The 6,381-nt window shown below is 38.8% G+C and overlaps 1 pseudogene; it reads left to right on the top strand.

The window, feature by feature from the left end:
- Window positions 1-5,609, top strand: part of LOC121917583 — a 14,316-nt pseudogene extending 8,707 nt beyond the window's left edge.
- Window positions 5,610-6,381: the final 772 nt, after the last annotated feature.

The raw sequence follows: 6,381 nt of genomic DNA, 5'->3' as shown, positions 1-6,381 counted from the left end.
GAAGAGGCAAACTTCACCCTCCGCGTTTTCACAGAGAAGAAACATCAGTTCTTGTGAGTGTCTGGTCCAGGTTTTGTTTGGTTTTAAAGCCTATACATTCCCTAGGTCTCTTGGGTTTAGGGATGGGAAGAATATTCACAATTATTCATTTTCAAGGCAAATCCCTCCAGGTTTTCCGACAGTGGAAATACCTCATCAGGATGAATAGCCCAGTTAGAATGTTGTGCAATTTTGTCCTGGTATTTGATATTCCAAAGTATTGTGGAGGACTTACTATGTGAAGAAAAATGCATGGTGTTTTGTGTGAAATAAAACCAAATAACTCCTGTTCTCTATGCAGTTAATGGGTTTCTGCACAGAAAACACCGTTTCCGCAGCAAATTGTGTTTTGTGTACAAAAAACAGGGTCTTTCAGCAAAAAAAACCCCAAACCTATTTTGCTCTGCAGAATAGTTCCTGCAGACAGTACACTTTGGGGTGTCTGAATATGGTGAGAATACTTGTAATGAATATTCATTTTGTCCCACAGCAGGAAGAAAACTACTTTAATAATTTGTCCTTGCAATCAAGGATGAAAGAATTATATCTCAACCTGGGTTCTACAGCAACTTTGAGATTGCCCCGTACCCTATCAAAATAAATTTGGTTATGGCTAGACCTAGCAAGAAGGAGAACATGGCCAGCCCTCACATGTAGCCACCCTGGGCAGCAAATTTGGGGTGTTGTCATGAAAGAGCAGCAAATTTTAAGTTATTGAATCTGTCCAGTGGTAATTTGACTGAATGGGAGAAGTGCTTGCTGTGTTTCCTGCTTGATGTGCCAAAATAATCTGGCTGGTTTTTAGCTATTATACATCTTGATTTGGGTGGTTCCAAGGCAGGCAAATAACCAGACACAGCCCTGAAAGAGTGGCTACACATTTAGGGTTTCAGTAAATCCAGATTGGCTGGTGTTCTTTGGGCAGATGGACTATTCCTCTATAAGCCAGGCTTGTAATGGAGTAATGCTCAGGTTTACTGGTTTAGAAATTCCTTAATGATATGACGTTTCCATTCTAGGGAAATTGATGCAGAAATCAGTGCAGATGGCAAGGCATTGCAGGTAATTGCTTCTCATGCTGCTTATTTCAATATGTTTGTTCACAGTCCAAGTGCTGGACTCAATGCATGTATTTGTTGGCTTTGATTTAGCATCTTGAGAATCTTTGCTTAATCAGTAAGTTTTACGGTTTGGTTTATTAAAAAGCTCTGTGTGGGTTCATGCAAGATCTTGCCAACCATCACTCTACACAGCCAGTGGGAACTGGAAGCATTTATGAATGTGATGTGATCCAACCATTTTGTCCTTAAAGGGTGACTATGGATTCACAACAGGTTTACTACTCCAGAGTTGTGCCCCTTTCTCTCTCAAGCTTCTCTTTCTCCCCAGGCAATGATGCCACCCAAGACTGGACTAGACAAAATCCTTGAGAAAACTTTCCTGGAATATGCAGGACAGGTAAGATAGTTTTTGAATCCTGAATAGTTTCTGAATTCTGAATGTGTGACCATTCTTGCATTTTTGTTTCTTACAGGACCAACAAATGGGCATTGATGAACTCCAAGGCATTCTGAACCAGTCGATGACCCCTTGTGAGTATGCTTAGTCGGGTTCACTCTGCCGTCTTTCCCCTTTCTGTCCTTCCCAGAATTTTAAATCCCAAAGGAACTTGGCATTCACATCCTTTACTGTATATCAAGAGAAAATATGCACTGGCTGTAGTGATAGGCCAACAGGAAGGATGGAAATCTTTACTTATTTTCTCTTTGCACACAAGGACAACACATTTCAAAAGTCTGCTCTTTGCTGAGTGAGATGATAAGAACATTCTTGCACATTTTCTTTTTCCTTTTTTGCATTTTCGGGCTTTTTGGTGAAAATATAATGACAGATTTTTTACATTGCATTTTGTGCAAACAGATCTAGAACATGGCCACATAGCCTGAAACCCCCACAAAAAACTATGGATGCTTCCCATGAAAGCCTTTGACTCCAGATTTTTTTTTTATTATTATTATTATTATTATTATTATTATTATTATTATTATTATGCACAAAATGAAACAAGAGTGGTTTGTTTGGGTTTTTTTGGGGGGGGAAGGGTTGTTTGCTTTTGGTAAAAATAGAAAATTTCACATACACGAAAGAAGAAAACAAAAAAGCAGTGTCTTTTCCAGTGACATCCCTGAAGACAGGTGGCTTTTCCAAGGAGCGGTGCCAGAAAATCATCCAGCATTTCAGTGTATCCTTTTGGTGAGAAGTAAACAGGGACTAGTCACTGAGAGGAAAGAGGATAATAGGAATAGTAGAACTACAGAACTGATCTACTCCAACCCCTTTCTAGTGGAGGAAACTACAGTTAAAACAGAAAACAAACCCACCCCATTTTCCACATAACAGCCCTTCAGATATTTCAAAATGGTTATTATGTCATATGGAAGATGGTGTATTCCCTATGATACATCATTTGCTTCTCCTTAACTATACTACAGGAGAATAAGACAAACAAGCTGACACTAGGTGACTTTAAGCAGTTCTGCAATAGGATGCAAGAATGGGAGGTGAGTGCATATCCAAAAAATAGCTTCTCTGTGTGTATCTCTACTACAGAGTTACCCAAGATTGGTACAACTCTACATGATATGGATCCATGCTATGGTATCCTGGGAATTGTAGGTCCACTCTTTCGAACTATTGTGCCAGAGATAGCGCACAGAGAATTCTAACTGCCACACTAAACTATAAATCCCAGGATTCCATTGGTCAGAGTCATGGCTGTTAATTTAATATTGTTTATAAAAAAATCCTGCTGTTTTAAATTTTGTAATTTTAATATTTTATTGTATTAATGTACTGTATCACGATCCATTTTATGAGGGTGAACACTAGGAATTTAGTTTAATATACATAATCTTTTATATTGTGTGTATTGTTTAATTGATGTTGGCATCATATTAATGGATAATCTTTGGTACTCTATGGCTGGCCTGCATGGTCGTTTTAACTTATGATAATGCTGTGTTTTGAATGTTTGTGCTTTGAATGTGTTGGGAGTACCTGCATTGATAGACGGAAGCACACAGAAGATGAAATAAACAAAAGTGTCACTGTGTCAGCTCTTGTACACATAGCAGGCTGCAAGACACTAACCTCTCCTGTATTCTTCAAAGCATATATTCATGATTTATGATGTGGATGGATCTGGCAGCATGAACACCCATGAAATCCGGCTGGCAATGGATACTGCAGGTGAAAGAGAATGGAAAATTAAGACAGAAAATGTGATATACTATTTCAGGGTTCATATTGTGGTAACACCTTTATTTGGTTGACAAAATGGTACAAAATTATCTAAGCAAGTGGATCCTTCCTCCATATCCTGCTGAAACACACTTTTGTGCCATTTTTACTTAGTCTAACAAAGGTGTTATGCAAAGAGTTTCAAATTTGTCTTATGGCTACCCTCACATTTGTACTTCTTTATTATAGAACTGGGTAGTTTAAAGACTTTAAATCTACAAACATTTGGTGGTTGGATGGGGCCAATGGAATAGGTGCCTTCTTTCATAAGTAATAGTTAAGCTAAATAGACAATGGGACAGGTTTTTTTAAAACGTGAAAAGAGACATTAGTAGTAGAGGCTTGGGTTCTCTTTGATGACTTCTGTGCCACAGAGTTGCAAATTGAAATATTTGTCAATGCACATTGGAACAAAAATAATGGTGCTGCATGGAATGTGGGTATAGCAATTCCATGCCACCTTTAATGTGACTGGTACTTCTACAAGATCTGGGGACCCGAAACTGGGAAACACTAGGTTAGGAGACGTGGATTTTAGTCCCTGAATGATTTCTGTCCTGAGAACTGGCAGATATAAAATAAACTATGCAAAGAAAATGAAAAGATAGATTTTCTTAGTATATAGTATTTACTGAGACTGGCAGAATTTAGTTTCATACTGTTAAGTGCCATACATGCTAACATTGCTGCATCTGCTTTCATTTAGGATTCCACTTAAATAATCAGACGACAGAGACCCTTGTGCAAAAATATGGCAATCCCTGGCTCCAGATAGACTTCAGCAGCTTTGTTTTCCTCATGGTGCACCTGGAAAGCATTTTCAGTAAGGCCAAAAAGATCTCCCAAGTGTTCTTGTTGTCAACACATTTGTGTCCTTCCCTTCAATACACTTAAAATATTCGGTTTTGTATTCTCATGTGAGTAGGAACTTAGACCATCCATCTATTATAATTCATCCAGAGATCTACCATTACAGATGCCAATCTGTGTTTTGCCTGCTGTAATCTAATCTTTGGAAACCTGCAGCACTGAATTTGAGTATTTATCAGTATGGGCAGGGCTTAGCTCTAAACTTTAGAGTCTGTAACCGAATGGGAATCCTGATATGGCATATCTCTTTCTTTCACTAGTGTGGTGCAAAAGCAAAGATGCTGATGGAAATGGAGTTGTCCACATGACAGAAAAAGAGGTGAGGAAGAGAGGATGAGCTTTAGGTTTATGTACAAGTTTATAAAGTTAAAAATCTGAATATATCTCTTACCCCATTAACTTTCTTCCCCCTCTTCCTTTCTCCTTTTCCCTTTATGGCTGTCTTAATCTGTTCATTAAAGCAGAATCCGCAAAGGCAATGAACATTCACTGGGTTTCATTTCCTTTTCTTTCTTGCAGTGGATGGCACTTGCCAGATCCCCCTGATTCAGAAGAGGTCACCCAGACAAATCACCTGTGGATGGGGACTGTACTTCTTTATATGCCTACACTCAGCATTAATAAAACTTCTCAAGCCCTGTACCTAGAATATTTCAGTTCTGCAATCAGAATAAATAAAGCACAGAAGAAAAGCAGCTGCTCCTTTTGGCTTTTGTCACACAATGGCTCACAGTTGAAAAGAAAGCGATTGAAAGTGAAGTGCTTAATGTCCATGTTAACACAATTTTGTTGATGACCAACACTCCAGCATTTTAAATTGTTTTAAACTGTGCTTTTAATTTGGTTCTGTTCTAAAATTTTATTACAAATATTTAAGACTGAGACTCATTTTGGGAGAAAAGCCAGACAGCAATCCAATAAATGAAAAGATTGACTCATAATTAAACACATTAACAGGAACTATCTGTCATGTGTATAATGGGTTGCAAGATGCTACTCTCCCTTATAAACCCACAGCATACACTGACTATGGTGCATCATTCTACACTGTAGAAATGCAGTATAGAAATGCAGTTTTGACACCACTTTAAGTGCTGTAGCATGAGCATATAGAAACATGAGATTTTACAAGGTCTTTAGCCTTCTCTGCCAAAGAGTGCTGGTGTCGCACAAAACTACAAATCCCAGGATCTTGTAGGCTGGAGCCATGGCAGTTAAAAGTGGTGCACACTGTAGCTGCATCCTATGACACAGATAGGTCTGAGATCATGAACACCCATGAAATGCAACTGTTTTTTATGCTGTGGATGAAAGGATAAAAAATGATAATAACATTCTTAATTATATAGTTGGCTTTTTAATAATTATATTAAATATAATATATATTCCACTACAAGATGCTTCTAGATGGTTTTCTTCTCCTAGTGACTACTACACATGAGAGGGGGAGATCACATGAGAACATTTTAGACTGTATCATGACTACTGAGTCAGTGCGGCATAGTGGTTTGAGTGTCGGACTACAGAGACTGGTTTCATGGTTTGATTCCCAGATCAACCATGAAACCCACTGGGTGACCATGGGCAAGTCACACACTCTCAGCCTCTTCTGAACAAATCTTGCCAAGTAAACCCAGCGATAGGGTTGCCATCAAGAAATGACTTGAAAGCACACAATAACAATAACAACTCATTAAAATGTTAACAGTCCCCTAGACTCAGACAGTTGCCCATGCCTGCTTTAGGTGGTTTGGTATGGCAGGACAAGAATGATGATATGAAACATCTATGGCAAATATAAGCCTTTGTCTCTTCCTGGTACAGCCTTTATTGCGGTGACAGAGCCGAAACCAAAAAGACAGTCTGACAATTGGTACAACTGGTCGCCACCACTTTGTGCCTCTCAGTCAAATGCAGCAAAAATTAGCAGATCAGGTCAAGGTGACCAGATAGCGTAACTGCAAAGCTGGACATGGCACCACAAAAAGTAGGAAGTTCAAGGAAAATGTAGGGCATTACCAAATAAAAGCTCAAAAGGCTCATATCTTATGACCTGGGAGGCCGAGTGCTCAAATCCTGTGGATAAAGTGGATTTAAATCCTGGGAACATCCTGCAAAAGAGAGATTGTTTTCAGACACATCAATCTAATGGAGCTGCTTTTTACTTTGGGA

Source organism: Sceloporus undulatus, unplaced genomic scaffold, assembly GCF_019175285.1.
Source record: "Sceloporus undulatus isolate JIND9_A2432 ecotype Alabama unplaced genomic scaffold, SceUnd_v1.1 scaffold_24, whole genome shotgun sequence".
NCBI lineage: Eukaryota > Metazoa > Chordata > Lepidosauria > Squamata > Phrynosomatidae > Sceloporus > Sceloporus undulatus.
Note: the sequence above shows the minus strand (reverse complement) of the source record. Positions and strands in the feature narration are given on the sequence as shown.